Source organism: Ranitomeya imitator, chromosome 7 (assembly GCF_032444005.1).
Source record: "Ranitomeya imitator isolate aRanImi1 chromosome 7, aRanImi1.pri, whole genome shotgun sequence".
In the NCBI taxonomy this organism is placed as follows: domain Eukaryota; kingdom Metazoa; phylum Chordata; class Amphibia; order Anura; family Dendrobatidae; genus Ranitomeya; species Ranitomeya imitator.
In genome coordinates, this window is record NC_091288.1 from 29,627,729 (window position 1) to 29,653,831 (window position 26,103).

Consider the following 26,103-nt stretch of genomic DNA (forward strand, 5'->3'; position numbering starts at 1 on the left):
GTGTGTGACACCGATCCAGCGATGTCTTCACTGGTAACCAGGGTAAACATCGGGTAACTAAGCGCAGGGCCGCGCTTAGTAACCCGATGTTTACCATGGTTACCAGCATAAAAGTAAAAAAAAAAAAAAACAGTACATACTTACCTTCCGCCGTCTGTCCTCCAGCGCTGTGCTCTGCACTCCTCCTGTACTGGCTGTGAGCGTCGGTCAGCCGGAAAGCAGAGCGGTGACGTCACCGCTCTGCTTTCCGGCCGCTGTGCTCACAGCCAGTACAGGAGGAGTGCAGAGCACAGCGCCGGGGACAGACAGCGGTAGGTAAGTATGTAGTGTTTTTTTTTTTTACTTTTACGCTGGTAACCAGGGTAAACATCGGGTTACTAAGCGCGGCCCTGCGCTTAGTAACCCGATGTTTACCCTGGTTACCGGGGACCTCGGGATTGTTGGTCGCTGGAGAGCTGTCTGTGTGACAGCTCTCCAGCGACCAAACAGCGACGCTGCAGCGATCCGGATCGTTGTCGGTATCGCTGCAGCATCGCTTAATGTGAAGGGGCCTTTAGGCTATGTTCACACCCAGTGTTTTTCATGCATTTTTTCTGCAGCCAAAACATGCTCTCTTGGAAGTAAAAATACATTTTGTTGTGTTTTTTTGTGGCATTTTGCCATGATTTTTTGAGGTTTACATGTTTTTTGTTTACAGTACATGTTCAATAAATTTATTTTTATTCACCATAAACACCTCAAAAATGCTGTGAAATCATCACAAAAACGCTTGTGTTTTTTGCAGCATTTTTTCCATTCTCATAGTTTTTGCTGGTGAAAAAATGCTGCAAAGATGCGGAATGGAATGACATCCTGCAGATTTCAAAAACACTGCAGTTCTTAAAACCAGGTCAGGAAAAATAAAACAAGCCTGTGCATGAGATTTCTGACATCTCACAGATTTGCTGCTACTGAAAAAAAGCAGCTTTTTATTTGCATTTTTTTTAAAGTCCTGCAGAAAGAACTCAACATGTGAACATAGCCTAACATGAATATGTAAAGTAGTCCAGTTTCATCAGGTCTAAGATCTATGAAATGATTTATGCAGGTTATCATGTTAAATCTGATGATAGATTCGCTATAAATCTCGCGGACATGGCTGTATTTTTGATCCGAGTGTGAACCGACAAAACATTGGCTCACACTCGGACCAATGTTATTCTATGGGGCCGTGCACATGCCTTAAGTGAATGAGCGTGATTCAGTATTTGGATTGTATTCAGTCATGCAAGTCAATGAGTCCGTGGAAACAATCAGACTACGCTCGGGTGATATCTGAGTGCAGCCTGTTTTCTACAAACTGAAACAATGGAGAAGAAGGAGACTTTTTTTTTCTCCATCTTCACCTCAGTTTGATCAGAGTGTGATAAGCATAATCAACCAGATCCTCTTGTCCGCACTTAATGAAAGAGAGTAAAAAATTGCTAGAAAAAAAATCAATCACAATAAACTTTGATGTAATGTTTTGTTTATTTTATCTTTATTTATTTTGATTGTTTGTTTTGTTTTTATTTAGTAAGATTGTTGGAATTCCCACAAAATTCCCAAGGTAAAAAAAAAAAAGATTCCTATCCATTTTTAGGGATACATTCTACTTTAAAGTCATTTTCTTATTCATTACATTTTTTTTTTTTTATTTCTAACCATCGATGTGTTTTCTCATAAATTTAGTAAAGAAAAAAGATTAATTATTTCATAAAAGAGAGAGGCAGGTTTAATAAATCTCCAAACACGTGCAAACAAAGTAATATGGGGAAATGCTGCATTACGTCTGTGCAAATATAATTTGTGCAGTTCTTACAATTTCTCCCCAGCGCTAAAGATTGTGGATTTCATTAAGAGCTCTTGACTAATGTTGTGGAATTGTGATTCTCCACCTGAGCAGGGACAATGCGATGACAGACCAGATCAGCTAAACACCGAATCTTGGCAGGCGTACTCTTCAATAATGTTGACATTTGTTATCAGGCTAAGCCAGCGAAATCTAGCTAGGGTAAGCACAAGGCACATTTATATCTAACATCAATATGGCCTGTAAAACCACTGTTAAGATGGGAGCTTTGAAAAAAAAAAAATTTTGCAGGCAGCGTGGTCTTATGAAATGAAGTTTTGTAAGCATGCACACACGTTGCATTGATATTAAAAGTTTCCCATCGTAAATACAAAAATTGACGTTAAATTGTTAAACAGATGTTTGGTGCGTTTTCATCCAATTTGCAAATCCATGGCTCGTTCCAGCTATTTCCCTTTGCTTTAGGCTAAGTTCACACTAGGAATTTTTGATACGTTTTTTTATGCCGGTTTTCAGCTTCATTTTATAGTATCAGCAAAGCCTATGAGATTTCAGAAATCTCATGCACACACATTGGGGTTTTTTTTTTTTGCCATCAGTATTTTATGATTTGCGTGGATTTTGGGCATAAAATATGTCACTTCTTTCTTCTTTCTTTTATCAGCGTTTTTCACCCATTAACTTAAATGGGTGGTGAATAGGGTTGAGCGACTTTTACTTTTTTAGGGTCCAGTCGGGTTTCGCGAAACCCGACTATCTCAACAGTCGAGTCAAGTAAAATCGGCCGATTATCGCGAAAAGTCTGGGATCGACGGAAACACGAAACCCAATGCAAAGTCAATTGGCAAATCTCTCTCTCTCCCTCTCTCTTGCAAATCGCTACAGCGCACAAGCGAGAAGATGGCGATAGGCGTGCACGCCCCTAAGACCTATGTCATCTCTCTGCCCTTACTCCTTCATTGGCTGAAAAAATGGCGCCAAACGCGTCATACGAAACGCGACTTTGGCGCGAAGATCGCCGACCGCATGGCCGATCCCACACTAGGATCGGGTCGGGTTTCATGAAACCCGACTTTGCCAAAAGTCGGCGACTTTTGAATTTGTCCGTTCCGTTTCGCTCAAGCCTAGTGGTGAATAAATGCAGGTATCTTGTTTTGCAGCTTTTTCAATGCTAAAATTTATCAGCATGCACAAGAGACACATCTAGCATGCCAAAACTGCAGCAAAAAAGCACCCACAAAAAAAGGCATCATAACACAAGAAAAAACAAGAAAAACATGCTTTTTTCCTGCAGCGTCTTTTTTTCGATTAATTTTAGTTATCAAATATTCGCTGAAAGAATGCCGAGTGTGAACTTACTCTACATCTCGTCTTGTATTTTGTAAAAGGAAAATCCAAATCTGTGACACAATAGGCATGCACAGATTTTTCTGCTACATGTAAATGGGGTTTTGAAAGCCTCACCCATATACTGGGGACACACCAGCGTATTTTGTTTCATCTGAGAAAATCGGGCCGATTATGCTAATTACATTTTATTTAGATATTGTTCGTAGTGTGATCCGATTTTCTCGAATAAGGAGAAGATGGGAAAAAAATAAATTTCCATCTTCTCCATTCTGTCAGTCCGTGAAAATCAGACTGCACTTAGATGTCATTCGAGTGCAGTCTGATGTTTTCCATGCACTCACTGACTTGCATAACCAAGTGCAATTCAATATAATTGAATCCAACTCTGCTGCAATTCGTTTCCGTGGACCGGCTTGGTACGAGAAAATAATCGGCCATGTGCAATCCAGGGTTTTGTCAGATCCCACTCAGATTGAAAATACAGTCATGTACACAAGGCCATGTGTACGGTTTTATGACTCATCTAACGCGTTGTATTCTCCAAACCCTCTGTCCGGATTAGTGGTTGTTGGGCAGCAGAGACAGAGGACATTGGTGCAGTGAGATGAGCAGGTTGGGGCAAAAGCGGCTGTAAAGGCTTAGATGGCAACTGGGGAAGCAAAGTATTATTCAACAAGGAATCCCGAGACCGATGAAGCAGAGTTTAATAAATGGCACAGCAGAGAAGATGTGGCAGAGCTAAGAAGTTCACCAGACACTGTAGCAATTTAGCAGAGATCAGCAATATAGCAGAGTTAGGTCAGAAGATTCATTTTACCAATGGATCAGACAGCAAGGATAGCAGACCAAGAGGATCATTGTAAAATGTAGCAGAGCCTGGTGATATAGCAGTAGGTTCCCAGCAAAGAGGATCACCTTGTTGTTGGCTGCTGGGCACACATGAATTGGCCAATTTATGCGCTAAGTATATTCATTTTTTTCCTATTTTCTAGAGCAGTCATGCATTTCCAATTTCATATATTTCATGTTTCCATGTTATAGCTTTACAGAGTGCAACTTTATTTGTTGGTTATATATGGTGGTGGCTACGCCTTGTATGCACCTGTTCACACTTGTTCTCTGTTTAGAAGTGATGGTCAGCCTTTTATTTATTTATAGATATGTAGCAGAGCTGAGTAGGCCAAGAGACTTAAGGTACCATCACACTTAGCGACGCTGCAGCGATACCGACAACGATCCGGATCGCTGCAGCGTCGCTGTTTGGTCGCTGGAGAGCTGTCACACAGACAGCTCTCCAGCGACCAACGATGCTGGTAACCAGGGTAAACATCGGGTAACTAAGCGCAGGGCCGCGCTTAGTAACCCGATGTTTTCCCTGGTTACCATCCTAAAAGTAAAAAAAAACAAACACTACATACTTACCTACAGCCGTATGTCCTCCAGCGCTGTGCTCTGCACTCCTCCTGCTCTGGCTGTGAGCACAGCGGCCGGAAAGCAGAGCGGTGACGTCACCGCTCTGCTTTCCGGCTGACCGACGCTCACAGCCAGAGCAGGAGGAGTGCAGAGCACAGCGCTGGAGGACATACGGCTGTAGGTAAGTATGTAGTGTTTGTTTTTTTTTACTTTTAGGATGGTAACCAGGGTAAACATCGGGTTACTAAGCGCAGCCCTGCGCTTAGTTACCCGATGTTTACCCTGGTTACCAGTGAAGACATCGCTGAATCGGTGTCACACACGCCGATTCAGCGATGTCTGCGGGGAGTCCAGCGACCAAATGAAGTTCTGGACTTTCTTCCCCGACCAGCGACAGCACAGCAGGGGCCTGATCGCTGCTGCCTGTCACACTGGACGATATCGCTAGCGAGGACGCTGTAACGCCACGGATCGCTAGCGATATCGTCTAGTGTGACGGTACCTTTACTGTAGAAATGTAACAGAGCCCAATGATGTAGCAGTGCTGGTCAGTTTGTATAGCAGTGTTGGATATGTCATAATGTTCAAAATAGTAGAGCAGGTCAGTGGGTACCCACTAGCGTAACAGAGCTGGGTTTGACAAGTGGCCGATGCAGAACTGGTGCAGGGAAACTGTCCGGATGCCAACTACCTGAATACTCAGGTGACCATCTTATGCCGGAGGCGGCCTGCAATGCCAGAGGGCACAGCATCAGACATGCGCACCTGGCACAGAAATGTGATTTGTCCAAGAACACAGTGTCAAAATCACGCCTGCTCTAGGAGTCACGGAGCTTTAGTCTAACCATAGAAAGCACACATGGTCAGGGGAAACTTAAAAAGTTCCCAGATGAACACAGCCCCAGAGTTTTTCCTACTCCATAGCTCTGCATTTCTGAAATGTGTTTCTATGAATATGATTCCCTATCCATTTACCACCACATTAATTGATCCCTATTAAATCTCAATGTGTGCAAAAACAATCTGTTAATCTTCATTAACAACTTCCGAGTAAGTTGCAAAGAAACAATAGCGCCATTTGCATATATTTCCCTCTGTAAACAGCCACCTTTAACTCTTCCCTCATTATTAATAGATGTTGAATTGAATCAATCGGAAGCTTTTGCGAAAGATCGAAATTGAATATACACAACACAGTGTTTTTCAAATGAGTAGCAAAAATTGCTAAAAGTCCTGAGGGATCTTTACCATTGTTGGGATTTTATGGTTCGCTAGTTGTTTTTGCACAAATATTAAAACACCAATTAAATTCTACTATAGTGTATGTGGAGCTTGCCAAATATGCAAATATTGATTAGAACTGCCTGTATAATAATCTATTCCTCTGAACGTTTTAATTTATCACCATTCACAAATCATTATACTGTTCAGCATAGAAAAAAATCTGACTGAAACTATTGTCTTGTGGACCCTCCAAGAAACAAAAAATACAAAAAATGCCAACTTCATTAAAGGGGTTGCTTGACTACAACAATCTCTAAATATGACCCAATAGTTACTTGGACATCGTAGAGGCATACTTTCCAACTCTACCAGGCCACCCTGGAGACCTGGAGACTGAAGGTAAGGTTCATTGTGACCTGCGTATATCATGGATTGCGTCATCACGACTGACCATGGGTCTTCTGAATCAAACTCGATTGCCTCATATATGCCAATAAGGCTGTTGAGTTCGGGTAAAGAGACCCACAGCTGGTCCAGAAATAACAGTCTATACTCAGACTTCGCTTCATGTCAGACCTACCAGATTATCTTAAGAGTTTGCAAATCTCCAGGGTCCCATTGATGTACCCAAGAAAGCATCAACAGAAAAGTAGCACTCACACATATCCTTAGGCTAAAAGTCCTTTATCGCGTTCATGTGGACATCTTCCTGGTGGCGTGCAGGTAAAAACAAGGGAATTAAGGTGGAGGGAGGAACACGGACTATGGCCATTTCACGTCTGACTGACGCTTCTATGGGTCCATTGAGAATGGCGTGCTGAGTTGTCTGTGTTTTTATTGAAAGCTCGGCAGTCAAATCTGAGACTGGTAAGGTGCTGAGCTCTCTTAGGGTGCTCCAGGTTCCCTTGGCTGTTCAGCTCTTTAACTGACCTGGCATTTCCAGTGAGCTTTCAGCCGTAGTTTTAGCTAAGTGTGGTAGGTTTACTCCGTGCCTTGTATTTTGCTTGCTGATGTATCATTGCCTGACCTTGGACCTCGTTCTGACCATCCGTCTGTTTAAGCCCTTTGCTCTGATCCACTATCCTCCTGGTATTTTGACCTGGAACCATTACCTGTTTACGACTTTGTCTCTTCCCTCTGTTTATGATGTACCCTCCTAGCTCTTAACCTCGGACTATGTGTAAAAGAAGCCTTAACCTCACAGAGGATTGAAGCTCACTAATGGAGCAGGTAGCACACAGTGGTCATACAGTCAGCAACAACTCCTCTCCGGAGGTGCCGGAATTCTAGTGGCTATATGCCAGTCCTGAATTCATACAAACACCTCTCTGGAGGTGCCAGAATTCTAACGGCTATGTGCCAGCCCTGAGCACATGCTGACACCGACCACACAGTAGCAGAGTTCATACACACATGAACATAAGTTGATACTGGCCCGGTCAGACAGGACCTTGCCCGTGGACCAATCCGGAGCTGCCACATGAACAGAGCAGCTGACGACCGACCATCAATGAGACATCGCTACATCATGAGCATGCTCAGTATGGTGATTTCTGGACTTAGTCTCTAGAGCGTTTGCTCATCGCTGACTACCGCTGGTTACCATAGGCTTGGCTGAAGAGCCAGCAGTAACCAGACAAATAGCATGAGCCTGAGCAAGATGCTGGGACCGACATCTATGTTCAGCAGCACCCGCAGCGGTCAAAGCAGAATGTGACACTGCAGATGCAAACAAGGCTTGGGATCCAGCCCGTGCAGCGGGAGAATCCCGGCACCTAACAATCGGTTTCCTTAAAAATCAATGGCCCAGTCGGTGGATAAAGCTGAATCCTGTTTTTCATGGCTTTACATCAAAACTGTGATGGAGCCACTGATTTGTGGCAACAACGTGATGAGATTGCAACCTACAGGGATAATTTTTGGACAATTTTAATTTAAAAAACACATATAAATTCCCTTTGTCCACTGCTATTAAGTAGACTGCTGGTTACTTGGACATTAGTAAGGCTGTTTTAGTGTTAAAGAGCTTGAAATTGGTTGGATTCTGTCCTAGGAGAATTGAGAGTGTTAGGTACTTCCAGGGCAATTGACGGCTTTGCAGTATTTCAGTTCTCAACAAATTGAACTTTCAGATATATTTTTCTAATGTGGAGAACTTGTTTTTCAATTGATTCAACCATCTCTAGTTACTTGGACCACAAGACACATACACCTAAAGACACAAACATCTCATGTTCTCGTAACTAAAAATTGTCTCCCACGGAAGATGTCTCTCAGGTTATCTTGCATGAAGACATAAAAGAATGTGGTAAGTGATTAATGCTATAGTCTGGCAAAACCATTAGATCAGCGGAAAAGTGACCATACACACCCCTAACTGCAAGAATTCCGTCCTGGACCAGAGGACCCAACACATGCTCAACAAAATCAGCTTGGGTTTGATGACTTTTATCTAATCTAATGTAAGGGCTCAATGGAGTATGAGGCACCAAATTCATTAAGAGCCACACACCACTAATAAGAATTACCAAATTTATTAATTGAACAATATGAGCGTAATAAGCTAAGCCGGGCACCTCTAGTGGAAATGTGGCCGGGAGTATACAAGTAGCATACCTGGGGTCACGTAACTTCACCCACCGATGCCTGCACTGGAGGGTGTGAGGCGCGCACCGTGAGTATTCCAAAGGTTTCATGTCAAGCTCAGAAAACCCCTTTAACCCCTTCACGTCGCAGCCCTTTTTGTCATTATGAGTTCGGAGATACCAAACATGTATAAATTGTTTTTTATTTAATTGGTGGCAAAAAAAATCCAAAGTATGTTATAAAAAAAAAAATTTGCGCCATTTTCTGAGACCCATAGCATTTCCATTTTTTGTGACGTGGGGCTGGATGAGGGCTTATTTTTTGTGTGTCAAGCTGACGTTTTTAATTATACCATTATCGCATTTTAATGCAATGTTGCAGCAACCAAAACCTAATTCTGGCGTTTTGACTTTTTTTTTTTTGCTACGCCGTTCACCGATTGGATGAATTCTTTTTATAGCTTGATAGATCGGGTGATTCTGAACGCAGCAGTACCAAATATGTTTATATATTTTCTTTTAATTATTTTATATAAAATGGGGTGAATGGGGGGGGGGGTGCTTTGAACTTTTATATATATTTTTATATATATATATATATATATATATATATATATATAAAAACTTTTTTCTTTACTTTTTGCATGTTTCAATAGTCTCCATGGGAGACTAGAAGCTGCCATAACCCGATTGCCTCTGCTACATACAGGTGATGATCAGATCGCCTGTATGTGGCAGAATTGCTCACTTGCTATGAGCGCCGACCACAAGGCGGTGCTCATAGCAATTTGGCAATGACAACCATAGAGGGGTCACCAATAGGTGGGATTAGTGACGTGCTTCCGCCACGATCACATTAAATGCCGCTGTCAGCGCATGTTCAAAACAGCTGACATGTGTCAGGAAAGATGTGGACTCACGGCCAGAGCCCACATCAAAGGGAAGGACACATGCCCTGTATATACAGTACAGAACAAAAGTTTGGACACACCTCATTTAAAGATTTTTCTGCATTTTCATGACTATGAAAATTGTACATTCACACTGAAGGCATCAAAACTATGAATTAACACATGTGGAATTATATACTTAACAAAAAGGTGTGAAACAACTGAAATTATGTCTTATATTCTAGGTTCTTCAAAGTAGCCACCTTTTGCTTTGATGACTGCTTTGCACACTCTTGGCATTCTCTTGATGAGGTTCAAGAGGTAGTCACCGGGAATGGTTTTCACTTCACAGGTGTGCCCTGTCATGTTTAATAAGTGGGGTTTCTTGCCTTATAAATGGGGTTGGGACCATCAGTTGTGTTGTGCAGAAGTCTGGTGGATACACAGCTGATAGTCCTACTGAATAGACTGTTAAAATTTGTATTATGGCAAGAAAAAAGCAGCTGAGTAAAGAAAAATGAGTGGCCATCATTACTTTAAGAAATGAAGGTCAGTCAGTCCGAAAAATTAAGAAAACTTTGAAAGTGTCCCCAAGTGCAGTGGCAAAAACCATCAAGTGCTACAAAGAAACTGTCTCACATGAGGACTGCGCCAGGAAAGGAAGACCAAGAGTCACCTCTGCTTCTGAGGATAAGTTTATCCGAGTCACCGGCCTCAGAAATCACAGGTTAACAGCTGCTCAGATTGGAGACCAGGTCAATGCCACACAGAGTTCTAGCAGCAGACACATCTCTACAACAACTGTTAAGAGGAGACTTTGTGCAGCAGGCCTTCATGGTAAAATAGCTGCTAGGAAACCACTGCTAATGACAGGCAACAAGCAGAAGAGACTTGTTTGGGCTAAAGAACACAAGGAATGGACATTAGTCCAGTGGAAATCTGTGCTTTGGTCTGATGAGTCCAAATTTTGGATCTTTGTGTGACGCAGAAAAGGTGAACGGATGGACTCTACATGCCTGGTTCCCACCGTGAAGCATGGAGGAGGAGGTATCATGGTGCTTTGCTGGTGACACTGTTGGGGATTTATTCAAAATTGAAGTCATACTGAACCACCATGGCTACCACAGCATCTTGCAGCGGCATGCTATTCCATCCGGTTTGCATTTAGTTGGACCATCATTTATTTTTCAACAGGACAATGACCCCAAACACCTCCAGGCTGTATAAGGGCTATTTGACCAAGAAGGAGAGTGATGGGGTGCTACGCCAGATGACCTGGCCTCCACAGTCACCAGACCTGAACCCAATCGAGATGGTTTGGGGTGAGCTGGACCGCAGAGTGAAGGCAAAAGGGCCAACAAGTGCTGAGCATCTCTGGGAACTCCTTCAAGATTGGTGGAAGACCATTCCCGGTGACTACCTCTTGAAGCTCATCAAGAGAATGCCAAGAGTGTGCAAAGCAGTCATCAAAGCAAAAGGTGGCTACTTTGAAGAACCTAGAATATAAGACATAATTTCAGTTGTTTCACACCTTTTTGTTAAGTATATAATTCCACATGTGTTAATTCATAGTTTTGATGCCTTCAGTGTGAATGTACAATTTTCATAGTCATGAAAATACAGAAAAATCTTGAAATGAGAAGGTGTGGTCTGTACTGTATATATATATATATATATATATATATATACATATATATATATATATATTTAGTGAAAGAAATAACTGAAAGAAAGTTATCTTCAGATATATATTTGCACCTTTTCACACAGTTATTCCTCTCCACTGAAAAACAATGACAGGTCCAACCGGACAGGAGTGAGCACCAGTGAGTAGTGTTGAGCATTCCGATACCGAGTTCCGATACTTTTGTGGTATCGGGAACCGGTATCGGATCCATATTAATGTGTAAAATAAAGAATTAAAATAAAAAATATTGATATACTCACCTCTCCGGAGGCCCCTGGACATCACCGCTGGTAACCGGCAGCCTTCTTTGTTTAAAATGAGCGCGTTTAGGGACTTCCATGACGTCACTGCTTCTGATTGGTAGCGTGCCGCTCATGTGACCGCCACGCGACCAATCAGAAGCCGCGACGTCATTCTCAGGTCCTAAACTCCTCATTCTAGGAATTTAGGACCTGAGAATGACGTCGCGGCTTCTGATTGGTCGCGTGGCGGTCACATGAGCGGCACGCGACCAATCAGAAACCGCGACGTCATTCTCAGGTCCTAAACGCGCTCATTTTAAGCAAAGAAGGCTGCCGGTTACCAGCGGTGATGTCCAGGGGCCTCCGGAGAGGTAATTATATCAATATTTTTTATTTTAATTCTTTATTTTACACATTAATATGGATCCCAGGGCCTGAAGGAGAGTTTCCTCTCCTTCAGACCCTGGGAACCATCAGGATACCTTCCGATACTTGGTGTCCCATTGACTTGTATTGGTATCGGGTATCGGGTATCGGCCGATACTATCCGATATCGATACTTTCAAGTATCGGAGTGGTATCGCTCAACACTACCAGTGAGCATTGACTTAGCAACAGGCAGGTGCAGATAAATATTCATTCTAAAGCTTGAAGATGTGTCTAAAAATAATTACAACTGACTCTATAGGGAATTGGACACCAAGTTTATGCTTCATTTGAGAGTAATATAATTTAGATACAGATACCCTGACTCCAGTGATGTGTAATTTACTGGGCTGCTTGCTGTAGTTTTCATATAATCACTGTATTACCTGCTGCAGATCTACCAGTTCCCTGAATATCCCCACCTACACCACTGATTGACAGCTTTCTGTGTGCACTGTGCATAGGCAGACAGCTGACAATCAGTGATGGAGCGGGGTTGTACAGAGCTCACGAATATGGAAGACTACATGGTAGAAGGATTATTAGTCCCCTGGTGATAATTTTCTGCTGATAAAATTGTGATTTTATGAAAACTACAGCAAGTAGCCCAATAAGTGACCACATCATTGTAATCAAGTTTTTTTGTCTCTACATTATGCTGCTCTCAGATTTGGTGACAAATTAATTTTAAGATGGCAAAATTACACCCTATTTATATCATACGTATTGCAAACAGGCTATAATTTTATTCTAGTAGACTAGTTAACTTAACATGCAGCGGAAAATTATGTTTTCTCTTTCAAGGTCCAATATATTAAAACTGAATCTGCAACTTTAAAATGTTTACTCTGCGTAGTCTTGACTTTGTCGAGCCAAGTTTACATTATGAAGTCTCCGGAGACGAACATGACAAGGTACTGTCCACTTTTATTTACTCATTGAAATGGCAAACTGTCAATGCACTTTACCTGTCATGAGCAAAGAGAAGCTAAATGCCCACATCTGACAATGCAAAGACCCCTGGAGTCTGCTGGATGATTAACATCATCGGCATTAATGCTCTTATTTAGAATTTCTGTTAATTTGTCAAATTAATTTTGATGTAACGACATTCGTGAAGTATGGAAAATAATTATCCACTAGTGTTCGAAAGAAAATGGAACCTAGAAATGAATGTTTAAAATAGGCAAGAAATACAATTGTCTGCGGTTGTTTAGTAATGGGGGGTGCGATTTACATTTTTTACATTTACTTTGACATTTTTTTGCCTGGTCCTGAAACAGTCTAGTAGAAATCCTACAAAGAACACGTTTGACTGATAGCTAACAAAAGCCCAATCTCCCTTTTGCTTCACAATCAGGAGAGCAGGTTTAGCAAGTTTTATCTAATTCTAAACAGGGGAGAGGGGAGAGGCTCCTGCTGCAGCCAATTGTCTTACTACTACACACAGGGTGGTGAGGAATGATACATAGTTAGATGACTCCAGACCTAAGTGTTACATAATTGTGGCTAGGCTCTAACAACAATAATGCATGTATGAGACCAAATATTACTATCCCCCATTGTCTAATGTTCAGGTAATACAAGATATAGAATGTTGAATTTTAATATCGCCATTATTAAACCAAGAGACAAGATCTACAAGCAGTGTCTAGCAGCAGGTAAGCCTCAGTGTCACAATCGCTATTGTGTTAAAGATGCGTAGCACACAATAATAACTATTTGAGTACTGTTAATGGACAGGAATTTCATGAGAATACAGGATCTACACAGATTATACAGAACACCAAGGTAGAATTCCCCTTTTTCTGCTCCCCAGAATAAACAATGTCTTATCGCTTTTAACATGATTTAAATACAGATCTAGTGCTCCTAAATTTGTCAGATAGCATACTACTTTAATAACATACTCATATAGCATGTCACCTGACAAAGTAAGAATTACTACATCTACATTACTGCAGAATAAGAATTGCAATCAGTACACGGATACAACCCCAGAACCACATCAGTGCATGAATACAGCACCAAAACCATCATCAGTATATGAAAACAGCACCATAACTATTATGCTGTAAATACAGCACCAGAATCAATATAAGTACATGAATATGCAGCGCCCCAGGGTCCTGGTCGTTGCAGTAATATCATTCTCCTCTACTAGGGGGGAGTGATGTTATGTTTGGAGGTCTCACTACCAGGTAACACCAACATACAACAAATTTCATACTCCAGTCCACCAGGGGGGAGCTATGCTCCTATTTATTAGGGCACTCCACAATTAGGTAAAACTGGTGGTCTGGATAGGAAGTTAGGCAGATGCTGGCTGGGCTTCTCCCAGTTAGCTGCTATCTGAGCTGTGCTCAGGTAGTTGGTCCCTGACAGGGGTGGGATGCTGTCAGAGGCCGAGACAGAAGGACACGGAGCTGCGCCTGCCCCATGTGCGGCAGTTCCCAAGAAAGAGACACGAACAGCGAACTCTATTGTAGAGAGTGAGAAGAAGTCTTAGCAAAAGGAGAGGAAACCAGAAGGAGTTCTGCCCTGCACAGGCTGCCTCCTTCTGAGGCGCAGAATCCGGCAGCCGGAACACCGAGGGAGCAACAGTCCTTTATGCCTTGCTCCAGAGACCGGCAAGACAGCTAATTGCAAGTTACTGATCCACCCTATACCAAGGAGGCACGGTGGCACCCCTCGGGGGCCGGGGTATGCTAGAGTTCTTGTAAAAAGCCTCAAGCCACCAGTCATATGGGTTTGTCCTATCCATCTGGGGGACAGAGAGAGACATAACATCTAGAACATCTACAACAGTTGTGAGGACCTTATGAGAGGCTTAGCAGTAAGGTACTACAACACCCAGGCGCAAGAGGAAGGCTACTGAGTTCCACCTGGATAAGGGGACTCTGGATTTGCCTCCAAACCGGTCGGACTCTGCCTGCCCTGTGATCTGTGCTCTGGACTGTGGATGCTGAAGTCTTCAGTAAAAAGGTAAAGAGACTGCAACCATGTGTCCTCGTTCTTCTCTGCACATTGCACCATTCACCATCCACCATCTACATACTGGGAAGCTCTGGGGACATACTTCACCTGTGGGAAGGTACTGTATAACATCTAGCTGCCATAACATCACCCCAATGGACCCCTAAGCAGCGTCGGTCACCCTGACCGAATACCACAGGTGGCGTCACAAACATTTCCCCCTTAAAGACCTTTCCCTTTTACAACGGACCTCCTGAGGCCCACGGACCAGGTCAGCCACCGTGACATCCCCCTTGAGAGCCGAAGGACCCGGTTCCAAGTACCCCACTACCCTCCGGGGGAGCTCCAAATACATCCCCAGACCACCATCAGTACATTACTACAGCACCAGAAGCAACATCCATACATGAATGGATTAGCAGAAATACCATCAATATATAAATGCAGCATTAGAATCATCATCAGAACAGGAAAACAACATCAGACCCACCATCGGTGCATGAATGCAGCACTAAAACCACCAACAATACATGAATGCAGAACCAGAACCCCCATGTTAGAGCCAGCATCACTACATTCATACAACAGTTGTCATCAGTACACGAATACAGCGATCAATTGCAAAGTCAGGTCAGCCATCATGTACATTTGAATTGCATTAAAGGGAACCTGTCAACATGAAAATAAAATCTATTCTGCATGCACCATGTTATACAGCAGGGAGAGAAAAGAAGATTGATATATAATTTTGCTATAAAAAACTCAGTATAACTTGTGTTTTAATCATTTAAATCTCTGCTCTTTCAGGGTATTTTTTTGCTTAATGGGTGGTCCAAACAGTGATTGACAGCTATCTCTTTATACACACGTATATGATGAAAGCTGCCAATCACTAGTAGGACCACCCACACCACGTTGCAGCTATAACAGCTTCTACTCTGGTGTGAAAAATTTCTATAAGATTTTGGAAGATGTTGGAAGCGAGGGTGCAATCTCCATCCAAGTTCACCCCAAAAGTATTGGATGAGGTTGAGGTCAGGACTCTATGCGGGCAGTCATCTTCTTCTACACCAAACTGCCCCAACCATGTACCTTTATGGACCTTGCTTAAAGAGGTTGTCTGCTACTTTTACATTGATGGCCTATCCTTAGGATAGGTCATCAATGTTTGATCGGATCCAACACCTGGTACCCCCGCCTATCAGCTGTTATTGATGGCGGCAGCTGTTGGCTAGAACTACTTACTTGTGGAGCTGGCCGTCTACTTGTAGTGGCTGCTGCAAGGTGCTACACATCTGCCTCCTATTGATTTGAATAGAAGTGGATGTGTAGTACTAAGCATTGGCCCCTACAAGCTCTGCAAGTGAGTACTTCCGGCCGGTGTTAAGTGAGTACTTCCGGCCGGTGGAAAGTGAGTACTTCCGGCCGGTGGAAAGTGAGTACTTCCGGCCAGTGGAAAGTGAGTACTTCCGCCCAGTGGAAAGTGAGTACTTCCAGACGGTGTCAGACCCCAGCCAATCAGATGTAGATGACCTATCCTAAGGATAAGCCATCAATGAATGTAAAAGTAGTGGACAGCCTCTTTAATGCAGTGGGGTACAGTAATGCTGAAACCGAAAAGGGTCTTCCCCAAACTGTTCGAATCAAATAATTTTGTTGATGATCCCATAATACACAATATTTTATACAGGCAAATACAGTGATGCTTCTAATGTGAATAATATCAGCCTTTTCTCTGGTTCACTGAAGGGTTAACAAAGTCCTAATGTTCCATTCAATATCCCGGTTACAGAAGAACAGCTGGCTTCATTACCATGTAAATGAATACAGCTGTTAGAGGACTTATTGTCCTCATAATTTACATTGTTCCCCATCAAGTCTATAATTTTTCATTGTTGTTCTCTCTGACCAGTCCAGAACTAACCTTTATCATTAGAAACTTTGAAAACAGAATCAAATGCCAATGCAAATACTAACGTTAGGGATCAATCCGCATTGTATGGTACGTAATTCACTTTACTTGTTAAACTGTAAAGCGCTGCGGAATATGTTGGCGCTATATAAATAAAGATTATTATTATTATTATTACTTTGGATATAGGTGATAAGCCGTGTATGATATATAGAGGATGATTAGCAATGCCTGAACAGGCTAGTAAACAACCGCCGATCGGCTTGCATGTCGTTTAACAGCATGGATCGTCCCATGCAAATCCAAATCCAGCATTAGAAAAAAACGTGCCAAATTTATCACAGTGACTCGGGCTATGCAATAGATATGGCATATCTTGATAAATGTGACATTTTCCACTTGCTTATGCCTACTCATGGTTGTCTTTATGTTGACAATTGTTGTTATATCTCAGCTGATGAGGTTGATTCTCAAAGGCCTGGGTCCGGATCAGTAGTTATTAGGCATGGATAGATGATTATTTTGGTGAAGTAAGAATATCCACATGGAACAACGGAGACCGACGTCGCAGGACGGCAAATGAGGCAGCAGATTTGGAACTACGGGAACTGATCAAAACAGAGTTGAAACACCGTTAACAGGAATGGCAGAGGTACACTGATGGAGGAACATGTGTTCAAATCTGGCCATCAGTCTCTTCTAATTGAGAAGAACTGAGAATGAAAAAGCCGCTTTTCAAATGGAGGAGGACGGATATACATGCACCTCCATTGGGAGCCATTTTCAGAACAAGAGACCAGAGCTGAGCTCCCTTCACACATGGTAAATACCGGCTGTATTACATAGCCGGCATTTGTCTCTAACATCAGCTGGAGTTGAGCTTCAACTGCTGCTGTTAACCATTTAGTTTATGCTCTCAATCTCTCACAATGGCATTTAAATGTAGTGGATGCTTCAACCGTTGCTGTTAACCATTTAGTTTATGCTCTCAATCTCTCACAATGGCATTTAAATGTAGTGGATGCTTCAACCGTTGCTGTTAACCATTTAGTTTATGCTCTCAATCTCTCACAATGGCATTTAAATGTAGTGGATGCTTCAACCGTTGCTGTTAACCATTTAGTTTATGCTCTCAATCTCTCACAATGGCATTTAAATGTAGTGGATGCTTCAACCGCTGCTGTTAACCATTTAGTTTATGCTCTCAATCTCTCACAATGGCATTTAAATGTAGTGGATGCTTCAACCGTTGCTGTTAACCATTTAGTTTATGCTCTCAATCTCTCACAATGGCATTTAAATGTAGTGGATACTTCAACCGTTGCTGTTTACCATTTAGTTTATGCTCTCAATCTCTCACAATGGCATTTAAATGTAGTGGATGCTTCAATCGCTGCTGTTAACCATTTAGTTTATGCTCTCAATCTCTCACAATGGCATTTAAATGTAGTGGATGCTTCAACCGCTGCTGTTAACCATTTAGTTTATGCTCTCAATCTCTCACAATGGCATTTAAATGTAGCCGATGAAGGTACACAAGCACACTGCCTCCTATTAGCACCCCCTGTTGAAAGCCCCCATGGCTGAAATCTTGGTACTCCTGTGAAGCCCAACCACAGGCTAAGCTTTATAGGATACCCAGATTTACAACATATACTGCAATGATAGCAGGTTCAAGACCTCTAAGAGGACTAAAAGTTAAACAGAAAAAAATTAAAAAGTTGTAAAAATATATTAGAACAATTGAAAATAATATAACAAATGTAATATCCCCTTCTTCCCTCACTAAACAAAAAGAAATTAAAAAAATAAATGAAAAACATTATTTATCTACAATATTGCCATATCCATAAATGTATGTTTTATCAAAATATCAAATTCATTAACCCAAAAGCAAATGCTATAAAGAAAAAATAAAATCAAAACACCCAAATTAAGGTCGGTTTCTAGGTCACAACATCTCCTTAAAAAATACAATAGCGTTATATGTATCCCAAAATGGGATCAATAAAAAAACATTAATTTAGGATGCAAAAAATAAGCACAAGCCTTCACACAAATCCATTGATGAAAAAGTAAAAAAAATAATGGGTCTCAGAAAATGGCGACACAAGCCAACAATCTTTTTTTTTTTTACTTCTGAAATTGAAATTATTTTTCATTTAAGTAGTGCAAAAAAAAATAAATTTATGTGAGCTTGATATCACCGTAATCATATTGACCTGGGAAATCATTTTTACCATACAATGAACACCACAAAATCCAAACCAAAAAAACAATGGTAAATTTCTATTTTTGTTACCATTTTATGACTGCCGATGAAAAACTGAAAAAAGTAATAGAGTTTGGAATAAGGCAAAGAAAGAAACTAAAGCGCATAAGTGAATAATCGCCGGGTCCTTAACCCCTTACCGGCATCGGACGTACTATACCGTCCGATGCCGGCTCCCCTGCTTTGATGCAGGGCTCCGCGGTGAGCCCGCACCAAAGCCGGGACATGTCAGCTGTTTTGAACAGCTGACATGTGCCCGTAATAGGCGCGGGCAGAATCGCGATCTGCCCGCACCTATTAACTAGTTAAATGCCGCTGTCAAACGCAGACAGCGGCATTTAACTACCGCTTCCGGCCGGGCGGCCGGAAATGACATCATCGCCGACCCCCGTCACATGTCCGGGGGTCGGCGATGCGTCTCCATTGTAGCCATAGAGGTCCTTGAGACCTCTATGGTTACTGATTGCCCGTCGCTGTGAGCGCTCACAGCACACGTGCAATTCTGCTACATAGCAGCGATCAGCAGATCGCTGCTATGTAGCAGAGCCGATCGTGCTGTGCCTGCTTCTAGCCTCCCATGGAGGCTATTGAAGCATGGCAAAAGTTTAAAAAAAAAGTTTAAAAAAATGTGAAAAAAATAAAAAAAACATAAAAGTTTAAATCACCCCCCTTTCGCCCCAATCAAAATAAATCAATAAAAAAAATATCAAATCTACGCATATTTGGTATCGCCGCGCTCAGAATTGCCCGAAAAAAAAAGTATTAACCTGATCGCTAAACAGCGTAGCGGGAAAAAAACTCGAAACGCCAGAATTACGTTTTTTTGGTCGCCGCGACATTGCATTAAAATGCAATAACGGGCGATCAAAAGAAGATCTGCACCGAAATGCTATCATTAAAAACGTCATCTCGGCACGCAAAAAATAAGCCCTCAACCGACCCCAGATCACGAAAAATGGAGACGCTACGAGTATCGGAAAATGGCGCAATTTTTTTTTTTTTTTAGCAAAGTTTGGAATTTTTTTTCACCACTTAGATAAAAAATAACCTAGTCATGTTAGGTGTCTATGAACTCGTAATGACCTGGAGAATCATAATGGCAGGTCATTTTTAGCATTTAGTGAACCTAGCAAAAAAGCCAAACAAAAAACCAATGTGGGATTGCACTTTTTTTGCAATTTCACCGCACTTGGAATTTTTTTCCCGTTTTCTAGTACACGACATGCTAAAACCAATGATGTCGTTCAAAAGTACAACTCGTCCCGCAAAAAATAAGCCCTCACATGGCCAAATTGACGGAAAAATAAAAAAGTTATGGCTCTGGGAAGGAGGGGAGCGAAAAACGAACACGGAAAAACGAAAAATCCCCTGGTCATGAAGGGGTTAAGGAGATAAAATATATTTATTTAATTAGTATTTGATAAAATAAAGATAAGTGTGGACTGCGCCAATAAACAAGAAATAATATATGTTCCGCTAAGACACCAAAGCAGATCTTAGATCTTAAGACTTTATGCAAATCAGCCGTTGTCAGGATTTCGGCTGCAGCCTACAGGTTGTTGTCACCGTCTAGCACAGATACTTCTATGACTTAACCTCGCGCCCACTACACCTTCCATAGAAAGTGGTTTTGGAAACAGGAATCAGTTCGAAGTTATTTTGAGAAAGAACATTAGCACTTCTCTGCGTTAGTAGACAGTGGATGATTTCCTGTCCTCATTACTCAAAAAGGCTATTAAAGCACTTACAATAGGTTTTCATCTTGCAGTTAAGCACAGTGGAGGATATCCTTAATTAGGGTGAGATAAAGGAGAGATAATTGTGATTTTTTTTTTTCCCCTTAAATTGCTAGTTTAATGTCATTGGAACTTGTACATGTAAAAAACGGAAATTTCTGGAGAGACTTGAAGCCATAAAAAAAGCTTTTGCTGAGAAGACAATGGGACGTCACGTCCATTCCTATTATAGATTGTACCCCATTGTTTGCATCAGTTTTAATATTTAGTATTAAAGGCGTTTTAATCTTGATGACCTTATAGATCAGTCGATCAGTTAAATAAAGGAGCTGCTGTGCTTCTAAAGTGAGACAGCGCCATCACTGTGTAGTGGCCATGATTGGTACTGCACTGCTGTGCTTCTAAAGTGCCACAGTTCCATTATTATTATTATTATTATTATTATTATCAAGTAACCCCTCCTCGCTTGCCATGTGTTTGCAAAGTGCCCCATAAATGTTAAATACAATGCCCCATAGGTTTTGTAACGAATGGAAACGGAGGCACAGATGGTAAAGTGCACATTCGTTTATTGAAATTTTCGTGGAACTACGGGACGACTACCCAGGGGGCTCTGAAGGGGGTGTGAATAAGCGAGCCCCGTACTCCCGTAGTAAGACCCCTTGAACAGGATCAGAATTTGAAAGTTCGAGAGACGCAAGGTGCTACCTCCAGTTAGACTCTGAGTACATGGAAGCTGACTCGGCCGAACTGGCGGGCAGGCAGGTACTGCAAGTAGTGGAGAACTAGGCATTAGATATGCCGCTCTAGTGGGTAACAGGCGACAGTAGGCACGGAGAGCAGCAGATGATGTTGGCATAGTCCCAGAAGACGTGGGAAAGCACAGTAGAAGCTCAGGAAACAAACCAGTATTAGCGAGGTTCTAGCAGAGCATAACACACAGGCACAGGAACCTGAGAACCAGCAACAGGAAACACTTGTTGCTCAGGCACCTCCATAAGGGCAGAGGTGCCTGAAATAGTCTGAGACACTCAGCCATTGGCTGAAAGCTATTTTGAAAATGGCCCTCTTTCTCTTTAAGAAACCGGGAGTGCACGCGCGCGCCCTTAGAGAAGAGCCTGGAGACCTGCGAGGCACGCGTAGAGTCCAGGAAGCAGAAGCAGAGGCAGACAAGATGGGATGTGGGACGGAAGCCCCCAGAGACCAGCGTCCCCGCTGGGTACCCCGCAGAAGCTGCGACCCCGAGACCACAGGTAAGGACCGGGGAGCAGAGCGGGACGGAGGCGCTACAGGTGTCAGCCACAGAGTTCCCACACTGTCCTCTAAGTGTTAGCAAAACAGTTAGCCACGGTACCCCATGAGGTGCCATAAATGACTTTTGTCACAGGACCACTACAAAGTGCAGCATTTATTAATAACTCTTTAGCACTGGAGGTCCACGGCATGCAGGACTCAACGAAGCTCTCTATGCTGAAGGGCGACCGGAAGCTGAATTCAGAATAATTCCCAACACTGAAGAACCACAGGATGCAAAATCTCAACCACACCCTGTCCGCTCCCCTACACCTCCAAAATCCCAATCATGACTCTATATAAGAGCATTGCTGCATTGCAACAAACTTCCAAATGTGCAATATAAGTATTTATTTGGGTGAAAGTTAGAATCCTTGTCTGCAAAATGCAAAATTCTTGTACGTCCTTGGACATGCACATTCAAGGAACGCACACCCAGTTTCACTGTGCATTACCGGGAGGCAGAATGTCACGTGCACAATTTATAGGAACCCTATATTGGCTTCATCATTGTGCTGAGTGTCAACTGCGCTTCCAAAATTCGAGCCTGGTCCAGTTTGGAGGAATCTAGCTTGCATATCGCAGAAAAGGCTTACAACTTTATGTTTCACACATGGAAATAACTTTATGGAACACGATGGAGTTTGTTTTAATGCAAACAGACTTCTGTGAGGCCATGGTGAGGGTGTAGGAGGAATAAGGAGCCAACAAGTGTCTCCGAATAATCAAGGACCACTTGACGTATAGCGTGCAGCATGGCTTTTAACACTGGATGATAGTCTGTGAATGATTAGGACCACAGGACACGGCGTCTTGGATAGGATCTAACACATTACCAGGGGATACACTAATCAGCATGCTCGTTAGAACAGGGCAGGGAGGAAAGTTTGCAGATCTGTTTGGTCACATTTAGTATTTCTTCTTACAGGTTTTTTTTATTTGTTTTTAACTGTTTTCACGGATTTTTAATATGCCTGGATTGTCATTTCTGGTTGGATCAGGACAGGACATGACATAATGCCGACTAACCTGTCTTTGCAATGATTGAAGACGCTCGGTCTGAAACGCGTTTGCTATTGTAAAATGTCCCCGCGGGGGTTGTGACTTGTTTATCATATATTTTTATACTTAACTAATATACATGGTGATTTTAAGAAGATCCTGACCCTGGACCATCCTTCCTTTCTCGATACATATTCCTGCAGTGACTGCAGACTTTAACCAAAAGGACATATAATAATCCTCTATAAAAATATAAAATCCCTTCATTGAAATATCGTATCTAACCTACAAGATGGAAAAATTGGATCCAAATTTTTCACAAAAAAATATCAAAATGCATTTACAAACATATACAGATATTACCTTGTAGATTGTGAGCCCGCGTGGGCAGGGTCCTCTCTCCTCCTGTAGCGGTCGTCACTTTTATTGGGTAAGATTACCGTTCTTGTTTTTGCTATGTATACCCCTTTTCACATGTAAAGTGTAATGGAATAAATGGCGCTATAATAGCAAACAATAATAATAAATAATAATAATTACAGGCAATGGCGCACATAAGCTAGGTCGCCACAAATATTTTTAAAAGAAGCAATAGTCGAGGTTATGCTATTGCCACTTTCATCCACCATGACCGCAGGTTATAATCATTTTAATTAATTAATCAATGCATAATATGGAATGTTAAATATTTTTGGTTGCATGATGTTTTGTACATATCATAGTCAGTCTTATATTCCACCTTAGTACTTAAATGTTCTATTTACAATATAATTGTATCATATACATGGCCAAATGATCCATTATAGGCTCAACGATTTCACATACTGAGCTGCTAATATTTAGGATATTTGTCCAGTTACCTTTTGCTTTCTGTCTATGCCAGTTTAATATATATTATATATGACCATCTATGTTTGGAGTCACTTTAGATCATACCTTTGTTGGTGTTCAGTTCTTTGCTTCTGTTTTCTGTCTATTGTGACCTATCTCAGCTGCACCATTGTCTGTTATATCTATATTTGTTTGTTAATAAATTGTGATATTCTTTTTTTTTTTTTAAATTCGGATTCCATTTTTTGTTCTTGGACTCTGTAGGTTTAACCCAAATTCTGGACAATCTCTTCAAGGCAACATTTGTTTGGGCTTTCAAAAAAAAAAGGGAAGGACCCCCCAAAGATGCACTAGAAGGTGTTGAAAAACAAAAGAAAGATTCCACTGTTTGCAAAGTGTTTGATATCAGCTAATCGTAGTATGTTTAGGAGAAAAATGGGCAAAAAAAAAAGGTCATGCAGGTGAAATTGTCTGGAAGTGGAAAGCTTCATGAGTGGTGTAACGCATGAGCCCGAGGCTGTCGCTTTCTTTCCTCTTCTTTCTACCACCGGCATCAACTATTTTGGTAAAGCTTTGACTTTCAGATCATTTAAAATTCTCCTCTCATCCTGACAAACATTAGTCTATTTTCCCCCCCCCCTGAAAAGTGTGATCCCATCTTCCGCAAAATATAACGAGACATTTACAAAGCCATTTGCTAAATACTAAGGAAACACCGCAAGTTCCTCTCGTGTCATTTGTCGTATGACAGCATTTGAAATGTGTCTGAACTTGAAACTGTGCTAAGAATTTCAACGGCTTTGACAGAAAACATTGCCGCGCTCACGGCTGTGTCACAGGAAATTACAATTAGCCCCGTATTGTGTGTATGATGAATGTTGAAAAACAAACAGTTTAACATACATTACATTCCTAATTTTCCTGCAGGAAAAGGTTGAAAGTGTATGGATTGTCAGTCACCGCCGGAGTAATTGAAGGGTACACCTGCCACTATTCAAAGTACTGTAAAATTAAGATTTTAAGAAATAAATTGTAGCAGAAGGTGAGATTTGTCCATTATTATTTTTGTGTGAGTTTAATATATGCGAATGGATTGTAAAAGCCTAGCATGCTGATGGATAATCTGCATACCTACAAGTGAGTCCATCCTCGATCTCCTATAATTGGGCCCAGGCATTGACAGCGCGCTGAAGAATTGTAGCAATTGTGTAAGATTATGGAACATTCTGCACTTTTTTATTATTATTATTTAAATTGTCCCTTTAATTTCAGACAATTTCATCTGATTTGATAGATAATATGATAAGCAGACGATTTGCAAATGGCTTTATCTATAAATTTTATACTCTTACCACCAAAAATGAACTCTGAAGTGCCAGCTCGTAGGCTTCTCCCATCTATATCACCTGATATCCACTGCCTGTTATCAAGGTTAATCCGACTCTAGCAGCAAAGATGCTGAGAAAGATTACAGGAAGTGGAGGGGAGGGAATTCACTCTCCACAAGAATTGGAGGTGGGGCCTTTATCCTCAACAACAAGCAAGTTGAGGTGGGACCTTTACTCTCTACAGCAAGTAGATGTGGGGCTTTTATGATGTACAGCAAGTAGAGATGGGACCTTTACTCTCTACAGCAAGTAGAGATGGGACCTTTACTCTCTACAGCAAGTAGAGATGGGGCCTTTACTCTCTACAGCAAGTAGATGTGGGGCCTTTACTCTCTACAGCAAGTAGAGGCGGGACCTTTACTCTCTACAGCAAGTAGAGGCGGGACCTTTACTCTCTACAGCAAGTAGAGGCGGGACCTTTACTCTCTACAGCAAGTAGAGATGGGGCCTTTACTCTCTACAGCAAGTAGATGTGGGGCCTTTACTCTCTACAGCAAGTAGAGGTGGGGCCTTTACTCTACAGCAAGTAGATGTGGGGCCTTTACTCTCTACAGCAAGTAGAGGCGGGACCTTTACTCTCTACAGCAAGTAGAGGTGGGGCCTTTACTCTACAGCAAGTAGATGTGGGGCCTTTACTCTCTACAGCAAGTAGAGGCGGGACCTTTACTCTCTACAGCAAGTAGAGGCGGGACCTTTACTCTCTACAGCAAGTAGAGGTGGGGCCTTTACTCTCTACAGCAAGTAGAGGCGGGACCTTTACTCTCTACAGCAAGTAGAGGCGGGACCTTTACTCTCTACAGCAAGTAGATGTGGGGCCTTTACTCTCTACAGCAGGTAGAGACGGGGCCTTTACTCTCTACAGCAAGTAGAGGTGGGACCTTTACTCTCCACAGCAAGTAGAGGCAGAACCTTTAGCCTCTACAGCAACTAGAGGCGGAACCTTTACTCTCTACAGCAAGTAGAGGCGGAACCTTTACTCTCTACAGCAAGTAGAGGCGGAACCTTTACTCTCTACAGCAAGTAGAGGCGGAGCCTTTACTCTCTA

At 42.0% G+C, this 26,103-nt stretch overlaps 1 long non-coding RNA gene across 1 annotated transcript in view; it reads left to right on the forward strand.

The window, feature by feature from the left end:
* LOC138645834 (uncharacterized) overlaps nucleotides 1-24,713 on the forward strand; it is a 35,609-nt gene extending 10,896 nt beyond the window's left edge. The window contains exons 2-3 of the long non-coding RNA XR_011314772.1: nucleotides 21,626-21,797; nucleotides 22,766-24,713. This is a non-coding gene — a long non-coding RNA (uncharacterized lncRNA). The remainder of the gene's footprint in view (nucleotides 1-21,625; nucleotides 21,798-22,765) is intronic.
* Nucleotides 24,714-26,103: the final 1,390 nt, after the last annotated feature.